The 27,684-nt window shown below is 44.5% G+C and overlaps 1 protein-coding gene across 1 annotated transcript in view; it reads left to right on the forward strand.

Moving 5' to 3' along the window:
- The window catches only part of BAALC (BAALC binder of MAP3K1 and KLF4), an 88,179-nt gene that overhangs the window by 42,136 nt on the left and 18,359 nt on the right, over positions 1-27,684 (forward strand). The window lies entirely within an intron of this gene.

Below are 27,684 nucleotides of genomic sequence, written 5' to 3' on the forward strand. Positions count from 1 at the left end.
GTGAGTAATACTGCAGTGAACAAGGGTGCAGATATCTCTTCAAGACAGTGATTTAATTTCCTTCAGCTCTATAACCATAAGTGGAATTGCTGGAATATATGGTAGTTCTAGTTTCAATATTTTGAGAAAACTCCATACTGTTTTCCTGACTGGCTGCACTAATCTACAGTCCCATGTGTTACCTTTTTCTACATCCTCGCCAACATTTTTTTAAAATAATAGCCATTCTAACAGGTGTGAGGTGATATCTCACTGTGGTTTTGATTTGCATTTTCCTGATAATTAGTGATGTTGAGCCCCTTTTCATGTACCTATTGGCCATTTGGGAAAATGTTTAGATCTTGTGCCCATTTTTAAGTTGGGTTGTGTTTTCATTATTAAGCTATGTGAAATCCTTATATATTTTAGATATTAAGCCTTTTTCAGATACATGATTTGCAAATATTTTCTCTCATTCTGTAGGTTGCCTTTTCGTGTTGCTGATATTTTCCTTTGTTCTGCAGAAGAATTTTAGCTTGATGTAATCTCTCTTCTTTATTTTTGCTTTTATTGCTTGTGCTTATGCTGTCAAATGCAACATGTCATAACTAAGACTCATGTCAAGGAGCTTTCCTCCCATGTTTTCTTCTAGGAGATTTACAGTTGCAGATCTTACATTGAAGTCTTTAATCCATTTCAGATTTCGTGAGTGAAGTAAATCAGGGGTCCAGTTTCATTCTTTTGCATGTGGATATCCAGTTTTCCCCCAGTATGATTTACTGAAGAATTTTTTTCCCTAATAAGGCATACTATTTTAGTTTATGCCAGGGCTTCTGCACCCAGCTGGCCTGCATTACTGCCTCACACCTGGTCTGGGAAAACAGATTGCCTTCCATCAAGAGCCAGGTGTGCATTCTTCCCCTGCTGGGACTCTGTTCTTGAAGGTCAGCTGCATTTCACGGAGCATATCCTACCTCCAGGGACTATCTCAGGCTGGCAGTTCCAAAGCCGCCATATGGGCTTTCCCCGAGGTCTATTTTATGAGGTACACCTGCCTTAAATATGCGTCTGTTTCCTTCTTCCAAATTCACCTGTGGGAAAGTGTCTTTCTTAGGGTTGAATGATGGGGCATCTCAATCCCTGAATTTTGGGGGGCACTAGAACTGGGGTGGATGCCCATCCCTCACCCCTGAAGCGGGGAGAGGAGATTGCAGCACTGTGCCTCTCCCTGCCTGCATTGTTCAGTTAGCTAGCAAACACCTTTCCACAGTTGTAGAAACTCTGCACGTTGTGAGATCAGTTCAATAATGGCTTTTAAGAAGGAGAGGGACTTCCCTGGTGGTCCAGTGGCTGAGTCCATGCTCCCAGTGCAGGGGGCCTGGGATCGATCCCTGGCTGGGAAACTAGATTCCCCAGGTGGCAGCTAAGAGTTCAAATGCCGCAACTAAGGTGTGGTGCCGCCAAATAAATTTTCTTTTTTAAAAAGAGAAGACGTTGAGCAGATTAAATATGACATCAATTTTTAAATATACTTTAATTTCAGAAACAGAAATGTGCTATTTGGGATTCAAGATGTACACTATTTCTCTTTGTTTTTAATTGAAGTTATCAATTCAGTTCAGTTGCTCAGTCATGTCCGACTCTTAGTGACCCCATGAACTGCAGTTCTTCAGCACTTGGCTTTCATTATTGAAGTATAGTTGATGTATAATATTAATATAAATTACAGGTGTACAACACAATTAACAATTTTTAAAAATTATACTACATTTATAATTATTATAAAATATTGGCCATATTCCCTGTGTTGAGCAGTATGTCCTTGTAGCTTATTTTGTACATAATAGTACCAGTTAAGCGCCTACCCTTTCCTTATATAGCCTCTCCCCCCTTCTCCCCATAACTACTAATTTGGTCTCTATATCTGTGAATCTGTTTCATTTTCGTTATATTTACTAGTTTGCTGTATGTTTTAGATTCTACATATAAGTTATATCATACAGTTATTTTTCTCTCTGTGACTTACTTCACTTAGCCTAATGCCCTCCAAGTCCATCCATGTTCCTGCAAATGGCAGAATTTTATTCTTTTCTGTGACTGAGTAGTATTCCTTTCCATATATATATGTGTATACACACACACACACACACACACATACACACCACATCTTCTTTAACCATTCATCTATTGATGGAGATGGACATTTAGGTTGCTTGGCAATTGTAAATAATGTGACTATGAACATTGGGTGCATGTATCTTTTTGAATTAATATTTTCAGGTTTTTTTGGATATATACCTAGGTGTGGAATTGCTGAGTGGACTGCAAGGAGATCCAACCAGTCCATTCTAAAGGAGATCAGTCCTGGGTGTTCTTTGGAAGGAATGATGCTAAAGCTGAAACTCCAGTACTTTGGCCACCTCATGCGAAGAGTTGACTCATTGGAAAAGACTCTGATGCTGGGAGGGGTTGGGGGCAGGAGGAGAAGGGGACGACAGAGGATGAGATGGCTGGATGGCATCGCTGACTCGATGGATATGAGTTTGAGTGAACTCCGGGTGTTAGTGATGGACAGGGAGGCCTGGCGTGCTGCAATTCAAGGGGTCGCAAAGAGTTGGACATGACTGAGCAACTCAACTGAACTGAATTGGACTGAATGGTAGTTCTGTTTTTAGTTTTTTGAGAAACTTCCATACTGTTTTCCACAATGGCTGCACCAATTTACATTCCCACTAACAGTGTATGATGGTTTCCTTTTCTCCTCATTCTTGCCAACATTTGTTATTTGCACTGTTTTTGATGAAAGGCATTGTAACCGGTGTGAAGTGATATCTCGTTGTGATTTTGATTTGCATTTCCATGATGATTAGAGTTGCTGAGCATCTTTTCATGTACTTGTTGGCCATCTGCATTTCCTCTTTGAAAAAATGTCCATTCAGATCTTCTGTCCATTTTTCAGTTGGGTTGTTTGCTTCTTTGTCATTGAGTAGTGTGAGCTTTTGGAAATTAAATCCTTGTCAGTCGTATCACCTGCAATTATTTCCTCCCTGTCCATTGGTTGTCTTTTCATATGTTTATAGTTTCCTTTGCTGTGTAAAAGCTTGTAAGTTTGATTAGGTCCCATTTGTTTATTTTTGCCTTTATTTCTGTTGCTTAGGGAGACTTATTGAAGAAGACATTGGTATGATTTATGTCAGAGAATGTTTAGGAGTTTTAAGTATCATACTGTTTTAATTACTGTAGCTTTGTAGTATAGCCTGAAATCAGGGATTGTGATTCCTTTAGCTTTGTTTTTTCTCAAGGTTGTTTTGGCTATACATGGTCTTTTGTGTTTCCATACAAAATTTTAAAATTATTTGTTCTAGTTCTGTGAAAAATACTGTTGGTATTTTGATAGGGATTGCAATGAATCTTTAGATTGCCTTGGGTAGTATGGCTATTTTAACAATATTAATTCTTCTAATACAAGAACATGGTATATCTTTCTATCTGCTCATCTCATGTTCAATTTGTTTCATCATTGTCTTGTAGTTTTTTGAGTACAGGTCTTTTACCTCCTGAGGTAAGTTTATTTCTAGGTATGTTATTCTTTTTGATGTAATAGTAAATGGGATAGTTTCCTTAGTTTCTCTTTCTGATAGTTCATTGTCAGTGTATAGAAAGGCAACATTTTTATATTAATTTTGTATCTGGCAAGTTTACCAAATTCATTAAAGAGCCATAGTAGTTTTCCAGGGGCATCTTTAGGATTTTCTGTGTATAGTATCATATCAAGATGTACACTATTTCTGAGTGTCTGCTAAATGCTGGTGCTAAAATATAGTGTAGAGCAAGTGAGACACAGCTTCTGCCTTTATGGGGAATATCCTTTAACACTGGAGACAAACAGTAGCCAAGTCATTAGTAAAATAGACACAAATGTGCAAAGGGCTTTGAACTTGAAATACAAGACCCTGTGGTATGGACATTTTTGAGTTCACCACTTTATCTCCTTTGCCACTTATTACATGCCTGAAGAGTGGGGCCCAACCTCACTTTGCTTTTTCTCCTTTTCTTTCTTCTACTTGTTGCCAGGGTCTTGTGTTAGCACTCACTATAGCCCACATGCCCAGTTCTGTACTTGCATGTAATTTAAATGTTTGTTCAGTGGGATTGAAGAATAAGATGTCAAGCTTCTTTAGGGCGGGGACCAGCCTCATCGGTCTGTGATCCCCACTACAGGGCTGTCAACTAATGCGCCCAGTGGTCACTGTCCACTGAGCGAATGTCCAGGAGTCACCCTCCACTTCCCTTTGTGGAAGGTCAGCTAGCATGTGGTAAGGCACCTCCTAAGTGTCCAGCCTGCTCTAGCTGCTTTATTAGATGAGGAAACTGACCCTTAGAGAAGTAACTTTACTCAAGATCACTTAACAAATAGGTGAAGGGCTTGGATCCCAGCTCTGTCTGATGGCAAAGCCAGTTCTCATGACACCTCATCATCAGACATAAGAGGCCAAGGAAAATGTGGTGAATCAGTGAATCTGATTCCTTTTGAAAATCCCAAGAGGCTTTTCTGCTCATCACTAAACTCTATTACCAGCAGGGATTATTTTCTGTCTGTCTCAATGCCTCCTTTACACACAAGCTAATCTTCCTGCTTTCTGAAGACTATTGATTAAATTTTCCAAGGAGATACCTTCCTGCATTCTCTCCTTTCAGTACACATACTGGAACATCCAAGCCCCAGAAATAGAGGCTGGAGTTTATTCCCTGTGGTTGTAGGTAAATTTACTTGTGACTGAGAGAACAGTAGTGGGTCATCCTGAGCCAAAGGTATTTGGTATAATTCAAAGTTATAGGATTTTCCAGATTTAATCCAAAGGTCCTTAGATCTCACTGGCCTCTTGGTACAGAGAGGCTCACAGGAAGAACAAAGAGCATATTTCACTGCTTCTCACCACCGCTTACTTGTTCTCTCCGTCCCCCAGCCCTTTGTCATCTCCCAGAGTATTTCAGGGGATCCTCAGGGTAGGACTAGCCAGCTGCTATTCTGCTAAGATGGGGTCCTATTTTTGTTTGGGATTTTTTTTTACTTTCTGTTTTAGAAACTGCCCCCTCACTTGCTGTCCCCACCCTCCCCACACCTGGGCATATATCCTGGGCTGCTGCTGCTGCTGCTAAGTCGCTTCAGTCGTGTCCAACTCTGTGCAACCCCATAGACGGAAGCCCACCAGGCTCCCCCGTCCCTGGGATTCTCCAGGCAAGAATACTGGAGTGGGTTGCCATTTCCTTCTCCGATGCGTGAAAGTGAAAAGTGAAAGGGAAGTTGCTCAGTCATGTCCGACTCTTATCCCAGGCAGGCACTGGCATATCTTCCAGGCACCTTTATTTTTGCAACTGGGCATCACTGTCACTTCTAGTGGGCACTGAAGTCCCCTTTTAGTTATTGCCACAACCACTGAGACTCTAAAGCAGTGGTTCTCAACTAGGCAATTTACCCAGCTTCCAGGATCTCTTGCCTGATGATCTGAGGTTGAGCTGATGTAATGATAATAGAAATAAAGTGCACAATAAATGTAATGACATGAATGATCCTGAAACCATCTCCACCCCATCCCCCCATGCGTGAAAAAATTGTCTTCCACGAAACCCAGATCCTGGTGCCAAAACGGCTGGGGACTACCCATGGACAGAGAAGCCTGGCGGGCTGTAGTCCATGGGGTTGCAAAGAGTCGGGCACAACTGAGCAACTAAGCACAGCACTGCCCTGGGAACAAGATCTGGAGACATTTTGGAATGTCACCACTAGGGGGCGGGTGCTGTAGGCATCTAGAGGGTAGAGGCCAGGGGTGTGCCGAACACCCTGCAGAGCTCGGGACAGTCCCAACAGGCAGAGATTACCCATCCCCAAACGGCATAGTACTGAGCTTGAGAAACTCTGCTCTAGCGGAATGTCCAGAATGAGCGGAGTTATATGACAAAGTAGGAAAGAAGACTTCTCTCCCCTTTTTGTGTTATGTTGTAGTTTTAGAGGGGCCCCCTGTGGTGTGGTTTGTACCCTATGACTTAAGATAAGTTTTTGACCAGCAGCTTTCTTAATTTTTGCTTGTGCTCTCTGGGGTCAGGTTGGGGACAGAAGACGGAGCTCAGGGATAAAGGATGAATTCTTTTTTTGCTCCTCTCCTCCCCTCGAGCCGTGAGGCTTGGCTCTTCTCCTTCCTGGGTGACGCCCACTGAGCCTGGCTCCTCTCCCCTTAGGGCAGGTTATTTTGGGGAGGATAATACACATATCCTGCTAGCTGCGCGCCACCCCCCCCCCCCCACCACACCAGTTTGTCCTGACATGTCTGAACTCCAGTGCAGATCCTAGCATAAGCTCAAACAAGAGAGAATCTTTTATGAGTTGGTGTCCAGGTACTGCAGAACTTGAGTGCTATTGAAGTGTAAAGCTTGTGGTCTACACTATGAATCAGTTAGGACACTTTTGGTGGCAAGTAATAAAAAATCAACATCTACCAAGATAAAACTTTAAGCAAAAGAAAGGACTGTAGGAGATTTCCCTGGCAGTGCAATGGTTAAGACTCCAAACTTCCAATGCATAGGGCACGGGTTTGATCCCCAATCAGAGAGCTAAGGTCTCACATGTTGCATAGCACAGCCAAAAATATATAAATAAAATAAACTGTTCTGCCCTTCTCCCCCCACCAAAAAAATAGTAGGGGGAGTACTGTATTGGTTCAGGTAACAGAAAGGCCAAGTGTAGGACTGTCTTGGGGTGAGGCTGGGTTCAAGGCTCACATGATGTCAGGGACCCCATGTCTCCCTCTCCACGTCTCAAGTCCCTTCTTCTGTGTGGGCTCCATTCTCAGAAAGCGTCTTCTCTAGGACTGGCACAGCCCAACGTCAATGCTCCCAGAGTCCAGCCCAGTGGGAAAAAGAGCCTCTTCCATTAGCTCCTGCTAATGGGTCCTGAGAGTTACTGACCTGGGTCATGTGATGCCCCTGAGCCAATCACATGGTCCCTGAGAATGCAGAGTGCTGACTGGCTTTGCCCTTGTTTTCTAACTCAGATCTCTAACTCAGATCTCTAACTGGGTGATCTTAACTCAGATCACCCAGTCTGAAGGGGGGAGGGTGAGGTTGCTGGGAAAAAGAATACTGAAGTAGAGGGGGACAAGCCCGCTGCAGTGGTTTAGAATCTTAGGTTCTATCAAAGGAGCTACAGGGCTACTAGGTAGGTCAGGAAGAGAATCTCTAATGAAGAATATGTCATTTTAAAATGAGAAAGGGTTGATAGTTTTATGCTTAAAACAGATTGGACTGCAGGGTATAGGGAGCATGGGGTCTGGGAAGGTGCAGGGAACTCTATAGTAACCTGTGATAGAAAGGAAATATTGTCTACATGTTCCTCCTGTTATACTGTTTGTAGGCTCCTATTTGACGCACTGCGCCCTGCCTCAACCTTTCAATACATGAAATATATAAATACTGTTTGATATTTGCCTGATTATATGCCATGGTGTATTCAACTGTGATGAACACTTACATTTTTCTGTATCTTAATTTATTCAGATTTATTCCTAAAATTGCTTGTGAAATCTCACATCTTTGTTTTACTAAGCAACTTTCTAAAACAATGTTTCATTAGTTTCTTTTAAAAGCCAAAATGTGGCAATTGAAGTACTTTTAATTTCCATTAGACTTTAAACTGCAATTCTTCAACTTCACACCCAAGTGCTATTTGTAAGCATATCTTTTAAATAGAAGTCAATTTTAAAGAAAAAAAAAAATCTTTGTACCTATCTCAGTGGAGTAGGGAGGCTTAAAAGAAAGCAACTAGTCAGTGCCTGACATTGATGGGCTCTCTATAAATAGAAACTCCCTTCCCATTCTTTTTAATACCTTTAAAAACTCTGATAAAGGAAAAGAAATGGACCATATCCACTATAGTTTGCAGAGATTGCGATATTCATGTTTTCCAAGAGGTTATATGACTTAAACTTAAGTTATAGTTTCATTTTAAATAAAGTATGTAATTTAATAATTAAAAATGAATTAGAATTGTGTGCAAACTTGTTCCAAAATTAGTTATATTTCCCATGGTTTATATAAGAAAAACATAGTGTTTTTCTTAAAATGAGAGCAAAAATGAAAACGCCAAAGAGATCTTTCCTCTTCTTAGGTTAGCAGAGGTAGCTGGGCACAGTGGCAGAATTCATTCCCTGGAAAGGGAGAGAAACCTCTGGCATGCCAAATGAGAAGGAGTCATTTAGTGCTGAGCTGGGTGCTGTTGACACCAAGTGTGGGTGGTGTTGGGCAAGCACAGGTCTGTGTTGCCCCCTCACCAGGTTGGAAAGGTGAAGGAGTGAGGGAGACCCCTGCGGGGAAGAGATCATCCCCAGCAGTGTCACCGAGGTGGGCATGAGGCTGGCACTTACGAGGAACAGAAGGACACCAGCATGTCTGGAGGATAAGATGCGCAATTAGAACCAAGCTGCATAATGACTGAGCCCACACGGTTGAGCTCTTTAGAGCCAGCAGAGGTGTTTGGATCTGATGCAGTGTGGCAATGTGATGCGAGGAAGGAAGCCACGCGTTCGGAAGATTCGTCTTTCTGTCATGATATGGATGTTCTGGACAGTGGTGAGAGACTACAGTCAAGGAGGCCAGCTGTCGCCTTTGCAATCATCTAGGAGAGGCGAGCTGGACCTCACCAAGGGGAGCATAAAAGGACGGTAAAGAGCTACGTGGGAAGATGTATAAAAGGAAGAAATGGCAAAGCTTAGCATCAGACTTGATTATTGGGAAAGAAGGAAAAGGGAAAGGAAATAACTCACAAACATTTTTTAAGACCAGAGGCTAGAAAGTTCATGGGCTCATGACATACATGACAGAGCCAGGTAGAAGACTGAAGGTAACATCAGCTCAGTTTGGACGTGCTGAGTCTAAGGTGACCTGAGCGACTTCCATGTGGAAGAGTTGGACTGCCGTTGATTCTGCAGGACTGCAGGCATCTCCTCCCGAATCTCTCCCTCCCTTCTCCCCTAACTGTGTCTTGAATCCATCCTGTTCAACCCATCCCCACCCTACTGTTTGAGTTGAGGTTTTCATCCCCTCCTGCCTTCAAAGAGTATAATAGTCCTAACCAAGTTTCCTTCCTCCAGACTCATCCTCTTTAATCCATCATCTTCCATGTCATTGAACTTTTCCTCTTATTTCTCATATGCCCATAATTTGGTTTTCCAGATTACTAATTCAGTATGGCTCTAGGGAGACTGTAAAGTGTGGCGGATTATGAATGGAACTGCCTTTGCTTATCTCTAAAAAAAATCAAGTAAAGGGTTTTAATTAGTTTCTAATAACTTACAAGTGTTGAACATGATTTCTGTCAGAGTCCCTTGGACTGCAAGGAGATCCAACCAGTCCATTCTAAAGGAGATCAGTCCTGGGTGTTCTTTGGAAGGACTGTTGCTAAAGCTGAAACTCCAGTACTTTGGCTACCTCATGCGAAGAGTTGACTCATTGGAAAAGACTCTGATGCTGAGAGGGATTGGGGTCAGGAGGAGAAGGGGATGACAGAGGATGAGATGGCTGGATGGCATCACCGACTCGATGGACGTGAGTCTGAGTGAACTCTGGGAGTTGGTGATGGACAGGGAGGCCTGGTGTGCTGCGATTCATGGGGTCGCAAAGAGTCGGACACAACTGAGCGACTGAACTGAACTGAATGTTATTCTGAGACTGGACCACAAGGATGACTTGATTTATAAGGACTGTAGTGATTTCTGTATCTGACTCTCTCACTAAATGTGAGTGCCTATGGGGTAAAGACTGTAACTATGTATCTGTGAGATACCAGAGTCTGGTGAAGTGTCTGGGCATGTGTTGGGTTCAGCAGATACTGGCTGAGATGAACTGATGGAAGCAGTGGGTTGAGTGTCAGATATGAGTCAAATTGGTGAAGATGGTTGTAGTCTCAGAGGAATGGGAACAAAGAGCAGGGAAAAGACTTTTAGAGTGGCTATCTTCTCAGAAATGTATGGGGCACCATGTGCTGATTTTTTTTTTTTTTTTTTAACAGCAGCTACAGAGCCAGGGGGTCAGTAGTGTGGGCCCTGAGTAAGCCAGTCCCGGGACTGCGTCTGTCTAAGGCCCTGCATGCCCTTGGGCTCTTGAAGTTTCCCACAGGGCTGCCTACCTACCTCCTTGTATATCATTGAGGTGTTATCCAGACACTCAGTGAAATTTGGAGAAAAATCAGTTTCGATATTTTCTTACAATGAAGAAAATCCCTAGAAGGGATTTTGATTTTTCTCAGACTTCACATCCCTTGGTTCTGTTATGCCAAACTCAGCAGAACCTTTTGCCTTCAGTCTTTCCCAGCATCAGGGTCTTTTCCAATGAGCTGACTTTTTGAAGGCAAAAGGAGAAGAGGGTGGCAGAGGATGAGATGGTTTAGATGGCATCACTGATTCAACGGACATGAACTTGGGGGCAAACTCTGGGAGATGGTGAGGGACAGGGAAGCCTGGAGTGCTGCAGTCCATGGTGTCGCAGAGTCAGACATCACTGAGTGACTGAACAACAACAGCAGAACCTGTTTCAAAATGAATCCGTGCGTTTGGGATGGAGTTAGGTCACACAAGCAGATTATTGGCTTTACAGGTAATGTTGTCCAAGCCCATCCGTTGGAAGAGCCACCTCCTTCTGTAAATATCAAGAATGGTAATAGGATTTAAAGCAAAACCAACTGCTCCTACTTCTGGATTCTTGCAGGAACTTGTTGAGGGTGGGGAGCTTGAACTTGACTTCTCAGAAGAAAATATTAAGCTTAAACCTGCTTTAAAAACTATCCAAGGAGACCTCAGAGACAGGAACTGGGGATATAAGAGCCAATTACTGCATTTCAGAGATAGAAAATCAAATCAGCCCAACTGGAGGGTTTTTTTTTTTTTTTTTCTGCTTCTGATAGAAAACTCACAGTATCTGTCTTATGTGATGCTACAGAAGGGGTTTTAGATCTCACCAACTGTTTAAGCATTCATAGCGAACTGTAGTGAGTGGCCTGGGAAGCTTAATTCTGTCCATTCTGTCTGTGTCCTTTTGAAATTATTGAAAATCCTTTCATCTAGATCATGGTTACAGATGATTATTCCAATTAATTTACGATTGTTTTCCTTTTCTCGCCTTTCTTTCTAAATATTAAATTGCATTTATCAGGTGTGTATTTTGGCAGACACTATCTTTCTGAAGTGGCGTTATTATCAGTCACAGTCTTCTGAGAGTGGTTTCCAATTTGGTGATCCCAGCTGGGAAGATTATCACCTCAACAGTGCATTCAAAGGGCTAAGGGACACTCCAGAAGCAGGCAGAGCCCCAAAGGCAAGGCTCTCCTGGCTGGACTCCCTGCCTCCAGGCTTAAGCCCTTTGAATGGATCCTCCATACAGTTCTCAGGCTGCCACTGCCCACAGGACGGCATCCAAACTCCTTGACAAGGTTTGACACCTGTGATTTGGCCTCTGCGTCTCTGGCCGATTTTGTTCTTTGCCACCATCAATATCTTTCTTGCCCACATCCCGAATATCTCCACCAAAGGGCAAGGGCTGAGTCTCTCCTCCACTGCTGACTCCCAGCCCTAGAGTAGAGCCCAGCACATCGGAGTGCAGTAAATATTCGTGACCGTCTGGCCCATGCTCCGTTTTCTCTGGCTCAGCACAGAGAAAGCCATTTCTCTTCAGGACAACAAAGGTCCATAGCTGGCCAAGCTCCAAATGATCTGTCTTTCTAAAGAAGGGGGGCCAGTGAGGGCTTGGGGATACTGAGTTTTATCTTTTACCCTGTCACATGTGTCACATAACAGCTCTCTAATGACAGTATAGTAAAGAGACCCTCATCTGCCAGCCATGTGCTCTGTCGTCTGGGGCTCCTATGTTAGCTCAACCTTCTGACCTTTTGATGCATCTCCTGGGGCCCCATAGTCTCTGGGTCTTAGACTCTTTGCATGCATGCGGGCTCAATCATGTCTGACTCTTTGCGACCCCATGGACTGAAGCCTGCCAAGCTTCTCTGTCCATGGGATTTTCCTGGCAAGAATAATGGAGTGGGTTGCTATTTCCTTTTCCAAGGGATCTTTCCAACCGAGGGATCGAACCCAGGTCTCCTGTTTTGCAGGCAGATTCTTTACCATCTGAGCCACCAAGGAAGTCTTGGACTCTTTAGGGGTTTCTATGCCCTGACCGGATCTGAAACAAAGCTGTGGACTTGGCAAAGTTGATCTTTGATAATACTCTCTTGTCCTCATCTCTTTTCTCCATTTTCTGTCACCCACCTAGTACCCCTCCCCCCACCCCATCCCTTTACTCTTGAGTAAAGATCTGGAATCAATATCTTGTTGTGCCTGGGGGTAGAAAGTTGAGAAATCAGCCCTGACTGTGTGCCAGGCCCAGAGCCGGTCTCACCTGCCCTTTCTACCTTTGATCACCAATCTTTGATGCAGATATCATAATTCTCATTCTTTATCCAAGAAAATTGAAGCTTAATGATGCTGAGTAGTGGAGCAAAGACAGAGACAGAAGATAGGGACAAGATGTCTTTGGAGTCACACAGATCTGAGGATTGAGTCTTGGTTCCACCATTGGCAGACTGTTTGAGCAGGTTACTTGGCCTCTCTGAGATAGTGTCCTAGCCTGTAAAATGGGAATAATCATAGCAGAGAGTTTGATACTTGGTAGCCCAAAAGGCAATGGCACCCCACTCTAGTACTCTTGCCTGGAAAATCCCATGAATGGAGGAGCCTGGTAGGCTGCAGTCCATGGGGTCATGGGGGGTCGGACATGACTGAGTGACTTCACTTTCACTTTTCACTTTCATGCATTGGAGAAGGAAATGGCAACCCACTCCAGTGTTCTTGCCTGGAGAATCCCAGGGATGGGAGAGCCTCGTGGGCTGCCATTTATGGGGTCTCACAGAGTCAGACATGACTGAAGCGACTCAGCAGCAGCAGCAGCAGCGGCCCAAAAGGGAAAAAAAAATGGAAAATGTTATTATTTAGTCACTTCAGAAACGTCACACAGCTTGTAAGGTGCAGAGCTGGGATTTGAACCCAGGCCTGCGTGGCTGCAGATGCGGTGCCGCCCATTGTAGCACACGCCTCTTGGACACACCGCCGCCAGTCACACCTGTTGAATGAATGTGTATTTAAGTCATTCAGCTCACAGACACTTAGGGCCCCAAGAGGTACAGGCTCAAAATGGAGGCATATTCAGAGATATGGAATAAAGGAAAAAATACAATTCAATTCCTGCTTTATCTTACAAGAAAAGTATCACAAAAGAAGGAATTTTTAATTTTTTTCATTAAAAAATTAAAGTCACTATTGACAAATAAAATTGTAAGATACTTAAAGTATACTACATGATGGGCTTCCCTTGTGGCTCAGATGATAAAGAATCTACCCGCAATACAGGAGGCCGGGTTTGATCCCTGGGTCAGGAAGATCCCTGGAGAAGGGAATGGCTACCCACTCCAGTATTCTTGCCTGGAAAATTACATGGAACAGGGGAGCCTGATGGGCTACAGGCCTTGGGGTTGCAAAGAGTCAGACATGACTGAGTGACTAACGCACTGACTTGATATATATGTGCATTGTGAAAGAATTTCCCCCCATGCAATTAATACATACTCATCACTTAAGTTCTACTCTATTAGCAAATTTCAGTAATACAATATGGTATTGTCAACTATAGTCACCACGCTATACTATAGATCCTCAGATCTTATTCATCTAATAGCTGATAGCTTGTACCCTTTTAACAACCTCTCCCTATTTCCCCCATCCTTAGCCCCTGGCAACCACTTTTCTACTCTCTAGTAGTAGTTTAGTCACTAAGTCGTGTCCAACTCTTGAGACCCCATGGACTATAGCCCGCCATGGACTATAGCTCCTCTGTCCATGAGATTCTCCAGGCATGAATACTGGAGTGGGTTGCCATTTCCTTCTTCAGGGGATCTTCCCAACGCAGGAATCGAACCCGGGTCTCCTGCACTGCAGGCAGATTCTTTACCGACTGAGCTATAAGGGAAGCCCTGTCTACTCTCTATCTCCATGCATTCAATTTGTTGTTGTTGTTGTTGTTTTTGTTGCTGCTGCTGTTGCTAAATCACTTCAGTTGTGTCCGACTCTGTGCTACCCCACAGACAGCAGCCCACCAGGCTCCATCGTCCCTGGGATTCTCCAGGCAAGAACACTGGAGTGGAAGATTACACATATAAGGAATGTCATGCAGTATCTGTCTTTCTTTGGCTTATTTCACTAAACACAATGCCCTCCAGATTCACTCACATTGTCACAAATGGCAGGATTTTGGAAGGAGTTTACTTTTGCTACATAACTAAACGTCTTTGAAATCCTCTGACTCAGATATTTTTTTTTTTTTACAAATCTGGCAGTGGCTCCCTCTCCCTCCTCTTTCTGTCCCTGACATGGCTTTTTTGCTTCCTGCTTCTTCTCCACCTAGGCCCTAATAAATAAGTCAACCTTCAGTTCAGTTCAGTCTCTCAGTCATGTCCAACTCTTTGCCACTCCATGGACTACAGCATGCCAGGCTTTCCTGTTTATCACCAACCTCCAGAATTTACTCAAACTCATGTCCATTGAGTAGATGATGCCATCCAACATCTCATCCTCTGTCAAACCCTTCTCCTCCTGCCTCCAGTCTTTCCCAGCATCAGGGTATTTTCAAATGAGTCAGTTCTTTGAATCAGGTGGCCAAAGTATTAGACTTTCATCTTTAGCATCAGTCCTTCCAATGAATATTCAGGACTGATTTCCTTTAGGATGAACTGGTTGGATCACCTTGCAGTCCAAGGGACTCTCAAGAGTCTTCTCCAACACCACAGTTTAAAAGCATCAGTTCTTCGGCGCTCAGCTTTCTTTATAGTCCACCTCTCACATCCATTCATGACCACTGGAAGAACCATAGCCTTGACTAGACAGACCTTTGCTGGCAAAGTAATGTCTCTGCTTTTTAATATGCTGTCTAGGTTGGTCATAACTTTCCTTCCAAGGAGTAAGCATCTTTTAATATCATGGCTTCAGTCACCATCTGCAGTCATCCTAAGTCAACCTAATGTCTCCCTTTTCTTTGATTTCCTTTCCACCAGTTAATTAAGTGGATTCTTCAACTCAGAAGCAAGGCATGAGGTCATTCTAGTGTACAAGAATCCTCTCTGCTTTTAAAAGATTAGGAGAGGCGGAGAGAGGTGAATTTCAATTACCATGCTCTCTCTCCTGGAACTAACTAAAATTTAAACCTTAGTGCTAATCATAGTATAAGAGATACTGGGGAAGGAATTTTAAGCATCAGTGGAGGCTGGGGGGTTCTTCTGCACAAAGTTGACCCTGTAGACCTTTCAGCCTGGACTCAAATGCCCAGAGGTCAGGGCCTTGGCACCTTTCTCATGCCCCACACCAACCCCCATCAAAGCTCCCCTTCCTGCAGCGAGGCAGCCATCTGTAGAGAAATGAAAGGAAAGGCCAGTGTGACTCACCTCTCACTTTATCATTGCCAGCCCCTAGGCAGCATTGCACTGCCCTGTCACCAGCCCTTCCTGTAGCTGGGCACAGGATGACCTTATTGGGCTGAGTTTGTGGGAGAACTGCTCTTGCCAGAGGGTCGTGACATTCATGATGAGGGAAAGCCATCCCTCCTTCCTGCAGCATGAGCCCCTAAAGGGCAAGTGGACTTAGGGTTTGCATGCAGCCCCAAATCCTGGAAAGACATCTGCCCTGATTGGGAGCTCCTGGGAGTCACAGTAACCTGAAGAGGGGTGTGGGGTGAGTGGCCAGCAGCCTTTAACAGGTCTCTCCTGGGGAATCATTATGCTGTTTATGTGAGCTCTTTCCTCCACTTCCTGATACCACCACAGTCATGGGAACCGCTGGCAGGTTGCACCTTTGCACTTGCTTCTTTGGGATTTCAGCTGTTCAGTCCCTCACAGGAGGAAACACTGAACACACAGAGGTCTATATGACAGCTTCTTTCTAAGTGATGATTCTAGCTCTGGCAACCTGCTCAACCGTTCAGGACTCTTCCAACAAACATTTCTTGAATGCCTAATACATGCCAGATCTTGTCATGAACAAGACAGGTATGATCCTTGGCTTTGTGGAACAACCAGACTAGTGGAGCAGGCAGACCTGGAACAAAAAATCCCAACAGTGATGAATGCTGTGTTGACATACACGTGTGTGTATGTATCATGCAAAAATATGACAACGATAGCATAGTATGTAATATAGTTTTTTCTTTCCTATACAAAAACTCATTCTTACATATTTATCATCTAATTGCTTTATTCCACTTATTATTAAATACTGATGGAGTAGGAAATGGCAACCAACTCCAGTATTCTTGCCTGGAAAATTCTGTGGACAGAGGAGCCTGGCAGGCTACAGTCCATGCAGTCGCAGAGAATCAAACACCACTGAGCTTGCAAAGAAACAGATTATATACTGGACTTCTACCTACATAAATCTTTATGCTTTTTAGATTACTGTATAGAATTTCACAGTGTAGGTAAAACAGTTAACTTAGTAATTATCCAACTAATGAATGGCTACGTTGATTCCACTTTTCACTGTTATAGGGGTGTAAAGAATGTTCTCAACAGGCCTGGGTGCCATGGTAAAGAGATTTTCTACAGTAGGTAGAAAGTAGTAGCAGCCGACTCTTCCTGAGTAGTAGACTCAGACTGAAAATGCTGAGTCAAGGGGGACTTCCCTGGAGGCCCAGTGGTTAAGAATCCAGGCTTCCACTGCAGGGGGTGGGGGGTGGGAGGGGAGTGGTCATGGGTTCGATCCCTGTTCTGGAAACCAAAATCCCACATGCCTCAAGGTGCAGCCAGCAAAAGAAAGAAAAAAGGAAATTGCTGAGTCATGATGTGCACAATTCTAAACTTGCCTAAATTCTACCAGTGGTCCTCCAAAATAGATAGTTCTATTTGTACTCCCACCAGCAACTTATGAGAGAATTCACTTACTGACACCTTTCAACATTTAATATTATCAGACTTCTTAACTTTTGCCACTCTGAAGGGTGAGAAATGATACCTTGTTATTTAAATTTTGCTTGGGTCTATTTTCCAGTAATTCTTAAATAAGCTATTGAATTTCCAGTTAAATTACAGAAGCAGGAAGGATTCAGGCAGGCAGGTCTTTTCCATCCTCCAGGGACAGCCCAGTGCTGATAGGCACAGAGGAGGCGCTCAGAGATGCTAGAGCATTGATTGATTGCTTTGGATAATTTTAAATTTCCAAGAATTAAAATTTCTATTCAGTTGACCTAAATCTCCTGATTCTGATTGACCCAAATATATTTCTTATATCTAATGAGGTTTTATCACTAAACGTCTAATGTCCACCTAAGAGAAAAATTTAGTACCAGCTAAAGCTGGCCTGACAAGAGCCTACTGAAAAAGCTAGTTGTACTAAATTTAGAAATGTCAAGGAATTAAAAAAAAAAAAAAAGCAAGAAACCAGCTGCCCTTCCTTAAGGGGCTGCTGCTGCTGCTTCTAAGTCGCTTCAGTTGTGTCCGACTCTGTGCGACCCCACAGACGGCAGCCCACCAGGCTCCCCCGTCCCTTGGATTCTCCAGGCAAGAACACTGGAGTCGGTTGCCATTTCCTTCTCCAATGCATGAAAGTGAAAAGTGAAAGTGAAGTCGCTCAGTCGTATCCAACTCTTCGAGACCCCATGGACTGCAGCCTACCAGGCTCCTCTGTCCATGGGATTTTCCAGGCAAGGGTACTGGAGTGGGGTGCCATTGCCTTCGGGCTAACCATCCCCAAAGTGACTGAACCAAGGCAAAAAGAAAACAGGCAGGAAAATTGCATTGGAAGACTTCTTCCCTGAGGACAATTTCACCAACTAAGCAGATGTCCAGGGCAGGCTGAGGAGACAAGCATGGAGCCAGCCACCTTTGGAGCCATGTGAGAGGTAACCCCTGGGGTGTTTTTAAATCCCTGACTGATTAGATCTGCAGACTTTGTGGAAAAAGGCCAGGCCACAAGCACGATACGTTGTCTGAACACATAAGGATGTGGGGTAAGAAAAAACGATCAAAGTAAGCCTCCCCTTTCAAGCTTGCTTACCAAAAAATGGGACCATGATGGGCAGGGCCTTGGCCAAGGAATGTCACAGCCCTTGGAGGGGACCTGTCCCACCTGACTCCTAGGATTTCCTTCTGGGGCATCGGTTCGTCACCCTGTTCTATAATGACACCGCTGTTCAGGGTTCCTGGGGTTGCTCAGATGAACAATTCTCTAAAGAGGCAGTTTCAGCCTGAGTAGGACGGTGGGCTCCAGACCAGGCCACGTGGGAGAGGAAGGGGGCGTCAGATACGTGACTTACTGTCTTGCAAACGACCTCTGCCTTGCCGCGCCCTCCATCCCTCATAGAGAATTATGTCTACACCAGTTCAATTTCTTGTCTTCCTTCTCCCACCAATGAGAATTCAATTTTTCCCTCCATCCCTGGTATTCCCTGTGGTGTGGAAGTGGGGGACTTAGAAGCGACGGGGAGGGGTGGTAAGAAAAGGAAGGTGGGCTGGGGGAGGCCTGAGCTGACAGACTACAACCCTACTGGGCTCTAAGCCTCAGGTGTAACCCAGCACCCAGCGTAGCGCCTGGCACGCAGTAGACACTGTGTTGTGTGTCAGTCGCTCAGCTGCGTCCCACTCTCTGCGACCCCATGGACTGCAGCCCGCCAAGCTCCTCTGTGCATGGAATCCTCCAGGCAAGAATACTGCAGTGGGTTGCCATGCCCTCCTCCAGGGGATCTTCCTGACCCAGGGATCAAAGCCAGATCTCCTGAATTGCAGGCAGATTCTTTACTATCTGAGTCACCAGGGAAGCCCCAGTAGGCACTGAATATTTTTCAAGTGATTGACTAATTGAAAGACAGATGACAAAAGTGTAAGTGATCTATGAAGAGGAAGAAGCAGATGAAGGAGGAATAAGGCTGAGTAGAAATGGTGATAGGTAAGGGGGAAATGGAGCAGGATTAGGGCCTCGTCTCATTTGTTAAAAGCTGTATGTCTAAGCAGTGAAACACGTTTGGGGACATAGTAGGCAAAACATCAACTAACAGCTATCCCTGGTTGGTGGGATTATGAATAATTTTCATTTTCTTATTTTTTTTTACCAATATAGTCAATTTTCTATATGAAATATCTATTTCTCATACAAGCAAAATAGAAACATTATTTTATAAAAGGAAAAGCGAGGTGATACAGTCCCCTCAAAATTGAGATATTGATATCCCAACCCCCAGTACCTCAGAATACAATTATATTTGGAGACAGACTCTTTAAAGAGGTAATTAAGGTAAAATTAGGTCATGAATTCTATTGTTTTAAACCAGGCAGCCTGTGATACTTTGTTGTGATGGCCCTAGCAACTAATACACAAGGGAGACATTTTTAAAGTTTAAGATAATTACTCAGTACATTTGTAACTTATGTAATATTGCATTGTACTTCAGCTATACTTCAATTAAAGAATATTTCTTTGATACAGACAAAAATAACTTTGTAACTTCATAACGACCAAAAAATAGAAAATTTTTCAAGGAAAGACAAAATGGACAGGGAATAATATCAGAGAAGTGTTTTGGGCAATTTGGGAGGAAGACTATGGAAAAGCATATGGCGTTGTTATGTTCTTAGCATAGCAGTATTGTGTACCTTCGAAACAATAAGCTCTTTGATGGGAGAGAGAGCTGAGTTTTTATTACAGAGTTGAGACAGCCCCGCGGTAATTAACTCAGAGATATGGCCGTCCCCTCCCTGGAGTATCTACTCTGTAATGATCTCTAAGCAGAGGTGGAAGCTTCAAGGAAGGGAGGGGCCACCGAAGGGATCAAAGTGAGAGCAGAGGCTAAGACAGACAGGTTCTAAGGGTATTGGTAGGGAGAAGAAAAGGGAAACTGTGAGTTTTCCTTTTGGCTACCTACCAGTTTATTGCTTGTTTGTGGTCTCCTGAGTGTCTCATTCAGAGAAGGCAATGGCAACCCACTCCAGTACTCTTGCCTGGAAAATCCCATGGGCAGAGGAGCCTGGTAGGCTGCAGTCCATGGGGTCGCTAAGAGTCAGATACGACTGAGCGACTTCACTTTCACTTTTCACTTTCACGCATTGGAGAAGGAAATGGCAACCCACTCCAGTGTTCTTGCCTGGAGAATCCCAGGGACAGGGGAGCCTGGTGGGCTGCCATCTATGGGGTCGCACAGAGTCGGACACGACTGAAGTGACTTAGCAGCAGCAGCAGCAGCAGAGTGTCTCATCGGGGAGAGAATTCACGCTCCCAGTTCATTGCTTATTTGTGGTCTCCTGAGTGTCTCTTTGGGGAGAGAATTCAGGGGTGATTTCACCGGGGACAGATAAGACTTTCCTTCCTTCTTGGGGTCCGCTGCTCTCAGCAGGTGTCTGTCTTGCACGCTGCTGGGTATCACGGCTGGGGACGAGGGGAGCCGTTTTCACCACCAAGCCCCACAGGCAAGGGCAGGTGTGACAGGCTAGAGATCCATCTCGGGGGCTCTCCTGGTGGGACTCATGACCTTCGGGGACTGTGAAGTGAGTACTGCAGGCATCCTTATGGACCTGAAGTCCATCGTTCAGTCTCTCTCCCTGACTGTTGCTGTTCAAATCCAAACATGCTGTGTTTTCTCAAGACGATATACCATTCTAAAATGTGTTGCTCACCATTTTTTAAATTACAGCTTCATTGAGCTATAATTCACATACCATACAATTCACCTATTTCAAGTGTACAATTAAATGGCTGTTCATGTATTCTCAGAACTCTGCAGCCGTCCCCACAATTTTAGAACATTTTCATCACTTAAAAAGAACCCTGTATCTATTAACAGGCACTCCTCATTGCCCCTCCAACCTCCCCAGCTCCAGGCAACCACTAATCTACATTTCTGTCTATAGATTTGCCTCTTTTCTGATCTTTTCACATACATGGAATCATACCATATGTGGCCTTCTGTAACTGGCTTCTTTCACTTAGCATAATGTTTTCAAGGTTTATGAATGTTGCAGCTTGTCTCAATATTTCATTGTGTTTGCTGCTAAGTAATAGTTTGCTGCTGCTGCTGCTAAGTCGCTTCAGTCGTGTCCAACCTTGTGTGACCCCATAGACGGCAGCCCACCAGGCTCTGCCATCCCTGGGATTCTCCAGGCAAGAACTCTGGAGTGTGTTGCCATTTCCTTCTCCAATGCATGAAAGTGAAAAGTGAAAGTGAAGTCGCTCAGTCGTGTCCGACCCTCAGCGACCCCTTGGACTGCAGCCTACCAGGCTCCTCCGTCCATGGGATTTTCCAGGCAAGAGTACTGGAGTGGGGTGCCGTCTACTGTAGGTATAAACCATATTTTATTCATCCATCAGCTGGTGGATATTTAGGGTATTTCCACTTTGGGGCTGGTATAATGCTGCTATGAACATTCATGTACAAGTCTTTGTGTGGATATAGGTTTTCATTTCTCTTGGGGGTATACTTAAGACTGGAATTTCTGGGTCTGTGGCAACTATGTCTAACCTTCAGAGGATCGGCCAGACTGATTTCTAAAGTGACTGGACCATTTTATGTTCCCACTAGCAGTATAAAAGTGTTCTAAATTCTCCACACCTTCATCAAAAGTTGTCATTATTTGTCTTTTTTTTATAGCCATTCCATTGGGTTTGAAGTGATATTGTGGTTTTGATTTGTATTTTGCTGTTAACTAGTGTCCTTGAACATCTTTTCATGTGCTTATTAACTGTTAGCGTATCTTTTTTGGAGAACCGTCTATTCACCTCCTTTACCTGTGTTTTAATTGAGCTGTATGTCTTTTTATTGTTGAGTTGTGTACATTTTGGGTAGTAAGACTCCCTTACCAGATATCTAATTTCAAAAATTGTTCCTCTGTTCAGTGAATTGTCCTCTCACTTTACACATGGTATCCTTTGAAGCACAAAAGTTTAAAATTTTGATGGTCTGTAATGTATCTACATTTTATTCTTGTTGCTTTTGGGGTCATTTTTAAGATACCATTGCCTAATCCAAGGTCGTGAAAATTTACATCAATGTTTTCTTTTAAATGTTTAATAGTTTAAGCGATTACATTTAGATCTTTGATCCACTTTGGGTTAACTTTTGTATATCGTGAGAAACAGGGTTCAATTTCAGTCTTTTTTGTGTAGATATTCAGTTATCCCATACACTTGAAAAAGCAATTCTTTCCCCATCCTTCCCCAAAATCAACTGACAGTAATTGTAAGGGTTGCTAAACATTTTTAAGGATTTTCTTATACCAGTCACACAAAAAGTCGCATGTAGGGACTTCCCTGATGATCCTGTGGTTAAGAATCTGCCTTACAATGCAGGTGACTCTGGTTCAATCCTTGGTCGGAGAGTTAAGATCCCACAGGCTTGGGAGCAACTAAGCCCTCGAACCATAACTAGAGAGTTCCATGTGTTGCAACGAAAACTCCTGCCTGCCGCAATCTGAGCAGCCAAATAAATAAATAAATATTTTCCAAAAGTCACATATAAGCTTCTTACACGTCATGTGTGTAATCAAAAATTACCCACAAGGATGAAGAAATGACAGACACCTTCCTATTCTAGTTCATTTTGAAAAATTGAGGAAACAAATTCTCAGTAGTTGCAGTTTATTTAACTTATAACTCAGTTCAGACAGACTTATTATCAGCCACGTATTCAGAGCCTGAGCCCAGATAGTGTTTGGTGAGCCAGAATTTTATCTGATGTGACTTTAGAAGATTCTTCCCAAACAGACTGCTAATGACTCAACATTTTGGATTCTGAGCGTTGAGGGAATGACTTGCAGGTGGTTTCAGTGACTGAAATCTGTGATCACCTTTAACAAGGGTTAAGGAGAAATGGCCCTTTGTCCTGCTCCCCACAAGTTCCCGGCTATCTTTTTTAACTTCTATGCTCTGCCCCTCTCCCATTTCCATTTCCAAAAATAGCAAGAAACTGGCAAGAAGTCCCGGGTTGCAATTTGTCATCCAGCTTTAGACACAGCTGTTTCCCCTCTTCTGGCAAAGTCAGTGATTTGGCTTGTCTTCTGGATGGAATGAACATTTTGTGAAGGGTGTCCAAAAAGGACATACCCCAGGGGCACACAAATGTCCCTCAATTTACTGCTACAGAATTCACTGTGGAAAGAAATGGAGGTAGGCATTTTTCAGTGAACCTTCAAAACTACTAGGAGTGTTGATCTCTATGCCAGGAGCATAGAAGTGTAGTCTTTAGAATTCCTTGCCTCAGAATCACTGGAGGTGGGGGAAGGATGGAAAGAACTTGTTAAAATGTATATTCCGGAGCCGCCAATGAATCAGAAGTTCTGGACGGGGGGTGGATGTAAGGACCTGTATTTTAACAGGGACTTTAGGTGGCTCTCTTGGGCTTCCCTTGTGGCTCAGCTAGTAAAGAATCCGCCTACAATAAGGGAGACCTGGGTTCGATCCCTGCGTTGGGAAGATCCCCTGGAGAAGGGAAAGGCTCCCCACTCCGGTATTCTGGCCTGGAGAATTCCATGGACTGTGTAAAGAGTCGGACACAACTGAGTGACTTTTTCTTTCACTTAGGTGGTTCTCACAAACACTAAAATTTGAAAACTGCCTCCTTGGGAGCTTTTCCTCAAAGGTAATGTGAATGAATACTTGCTGAGATCACCAGCTTTGGAAATATACAGAACCAGAGTTAAACGTCAGTTTCTTTTCCTACAAAATAAGGTTCACTCCCCAGGTCCCAGGTAGAAAAGGGCTGGCCTGGAGTAGGGATGTGGATGAAGCTCGGGGTCTAGTACAATGCAACTTTCACAACAGTGTCCCCCCAGTCTGGGTCACTTGGCACCCTGTAGGGTTGCCAGATAAAATTCAGGACACCTGGTTAACTTGAATTTCAGAAAAACAACAATAGTTTTTCAGTGTAACTGTGGCAACAATGCCAAGGTGAGTTTCCAGGGCCCAGGGGCTGCTAGGACAAGCTCCATAGAAGGATTTGGGACATTGTTCCTTGATTGACAGCTGAGATCTGTGTTTCAGTCTCCAGCCCTTCCAGACATTCTGTGAGCTTCTCAGATTATTTAAATGAATCACTTTTCAACTTTAATTCACTGACGTCAATTTTTGTTGCTTGCAGCTATGCGCTCTGACTGATAGAGCGTCTGTAACTCCCTACTCAACAGCTTACCATCTGTTCTCTCTTACCATCACTCCTCTGAGCTCCCCTTGAAGCCACCAGGAGCCTCCTAATGGCACAGTCTCTCTGGCTTTTCTTGATTCTATACCCTTTTCTGGTGGAGGAGTGTGTAGAGGACACAGGGCACCCATGGAAACTCTACTGGAAGGGAGCTAGGAGAGTAAAGACCCTGCCTCAGTGTGCTACTGCAGAGACCCCAGCTCAATAGCTAGTGATGTCCACCAGCAAACCCAACTAGAAGCCAGTGGGCAAGGGAGCCTGTGAATATGACGCTTTTCAAGTCAGAGTTCTAGGCCTGGAACAGGGTAAAGATGAAGGGAAGATCAGTGTGATGAGGCAGAAAGAATATATTGAGCATGCAGGGTATATATGCTGTCTTAGGTTTGGTTCCTTGAAGCAGAGCCCGAGATGGGGTTTGTATGCAACTGACTCCTGGAGATACTCCTGGGAGAACCATATGAGGAGGGGAGCCCGGAAAGCAGGATGGGCCAGGGAAGGGAACTAGGCAAAGATGTATTAGTTTCAGGATGAGCCTAGTCCCAGCTTCCTCCCCTGAGTTACTTTGGAGAAAAGTTGTTTTGTAGAAATTATCCTGCTCAGCTGGGCTCTTATACACACACCGCTACACACTTTTTATTGGCCATGGGCTATACCTGACATAATCAACCAAGCCTCTCCCAGTGAGGGGGCCTCCTTTGGCCAAGGACAGGCCTTAGGAGAAGGGGGCAGGCATGAGCTATTGGCCACCAGCATGCACCGCAGCTGGGGTCAGATGACTGAACCTGGGTGGGGGCACCAGTAGCATCTGTCAGAAGGACATCACCTCCTTGTTATCTCTGCATGATGAGGCAAAAATTCTTTTCCCCTTGTGCACTTTTATAGTTGACAGGTTTTCTAATATTGAGTCTTATTTTTTTTGGAACTAGACACATAAAATTAAATCCACGCAGTGAAACCACCTGATCGATTGTAGGCAGAAGTAACAGTAAATGACTCCGTATTCTTGACCCCTGCAGTGACCTCTTGACCACACTGAGCAGATGGTCCTGCTCACTGGCAATGCCAGGCCCAAGCTTGGCCCTGTTTCACTGCTTATGATCAGGGATTTTCTTGTTCATCAGGTTCGGTATGGGCTTCCCAGGTGGCTTGGTGGTAGAGTCTGCCAGCCAGTGAAGGAGACACGGGTTCAATCCCTGGGTTGGGAAGATCCCCTGGAGCAGGAAGTGGCAACCCCCTCCAGTATTCTTGTCTGGAAAATTCCATGGACAGAGGATCTTGGTGGGCTACTGTCCATGGTGTCGCAAAGAGTCAGATACAACTGAACAACTGAGCACACACACACACACACACACACACACACATGCATCAGGCTCAGCGGGCCAGTCGTTGAGCTCTTCATAGGCCCTGCTTGTGTGACTCATAGATCAAGAATGTAATTAATATGGCTAATAGAGGGGGGCACCTGAGGAGTCAAGGCAGCTGGTGCTGGACCTGAAATAATAATAAGTGCAAAGTGACATGCATGCTCAATCACTTCAGTCGTGTCTGACTCTTTGCGACCTTGTGGACTGTAGCCCACCAGGCTCCTCTGTCCATGTGGATTCTCCAGGAAAAAAATACTGGAGTGGGTTGCTATGCCCTCCTCCAGGGAATCTTCCCAACCTGGGAATCAAACTCACATCTGCCTGCATCTCCAGCATTGCAGGCAGATTCTTTACCCTCTGAGCCACCTGGGAAGCCCATGTGGCAAACATATTAGAACCTTAATATATGTTGTCTCGTTTAGCCCTTACAATAGCCCAGGAAGTGGGAATTATTCTTCTCATTTAATCGTTGAGGAAGTCCCTAGACTGGGGATTAAGAAGGAGCTCTAACTTTTGTTCAGCCACCAATGAAAACTGAAAACACTAGACCAAATGAATGGCCATGTTTCTAGGAGTCGTGAGTCTCAGCAGAGACACCCAGGGAGTCAAGGGGCCGCTGAGAGGGTAGGGCTGACCATATGCACCGCAGCCACAGCAGCTCTGCCTCGATCTGTCTGTTGTCAGGACTGGCTTCCTGGGTGTGCCACCAGGGCAGCCCCACAGGGCCTGCCAGGCTCAGAAGGGGCCTGTGCATATGATTTAGTGCCCTGCAGGTGCCATCCTGAAATTCTTAATAGTTTTGTCTAAATTTGCGTTTTGTAAGTGAAATACTATGAAACAGTAGAACATGTGCCAGGAGCTTGGAGCTCTGCCTTGTGCTCGGTCCCACTTCCTGTTGCCTCTCAGCTTCTGTGGTCTCCACTGTCTGTTCTTGGCCAGTTACTTTTCTTTTTCCCAGTCCATCACAGACAAATAAATGGTCCTATGTATATGATTAACACCCAGCTCGCAGCAATTGTGACTCACCTCATGAGTTTGACAACACTGAAACTGGTCTAATACTGTCTTCAGCCAGATAAGTTCAGTCAGACAGGTTCACCCTTGGAGGTTCCAGTGATGTCAGATTGTCATTTGTTGTTGTTGTTCAGTCGCTCAGTTGTGTCCAACTCTTTGAGACCCCATGGACTGCAGCATGCCAGGCTCCCCTGTCCCTCACTATCTCCCGGAGCTTGCTCAAGTTCATGTCCATTGAGTCGGTGATGCCATCCAACCATCTCATCCTCTGTCATCCCCTTCTCCTCCTGCCCCCAATCTTTTCCAGCATCAGGGTCTTTTCCAGTGAGTCGGCTTTACACATCAGGTGGCCAAAGTATTGGAGGTTCAGCCTCAGCTTCAGCATCAGTCCTTCCAATGAATATTCAGGGTTGATTTCCTTTAGGATTGACTGGTTTCATCTCCTTACAGTCCAGGGGACTATCAAGAGTCTTCTCTGGCACCACAATTCGAAAGCATCAATTCTTCCATGCTCAGCCATCTTTATGGTCCAGCTCTCACATCCGTACATTTCCAAATGCTTGTGTTCAGTTCTTATAGTTATCCCACGGCAGACCAGTAACAACAGTGGACCATGATAAAAAGCTCTGCTTTAGACTCTTCTGTGGGTGTCAGGATCCTGGAATTACCCGTCCAAATCACACAGACCTGCTTCCAGTGTCTTCATGGGCCTCTTCACCTGAGTCATTCTCCCGGTTTGCATTTCCCTAGGCCAAGGGGCAGCTGTTTGCAGGGGGCAGTGGGGATGGAGATTGAATATGTATGCTGGGGTGTCTACATATGCATTTGAAGCACTGCTGGTGCAGGATGGAGGGAGGATGGGAAGAGAAGGGGGGCAGGCTGCCAGCTGGTGGAGGAAGAGGAGCACAAAGATTTGGAGTGAGCCCAGCTGAAGGAATCCAGCCATTTCTCGACACATCTGGACCTTATCCAGAGTGCCTGCCAGTCAGGAAACTTTCGATCAGGCATCTTCCATTTTGACTAACAGTGTTTTGAATGCGGATTTCTATCCTGTGGGCATGGTCAGGAGCCT

The sequence above is a fragment of the Bos grunniens genome, chromosome 14 (assembly GCF_055505025.1).
Source record: "Bos grunniens cultivar Pamir isolate PY7600 chromosome 14, Bosgru_T2T1.0, whole genome shotgun sequence".
In the NCBI taxonomy this organism is placed as follows: Eukaryota; Metazoa; Chordata; class Mammalia; order Artiodactyla; family Bovidae; genus Bos; species Bos grunniens.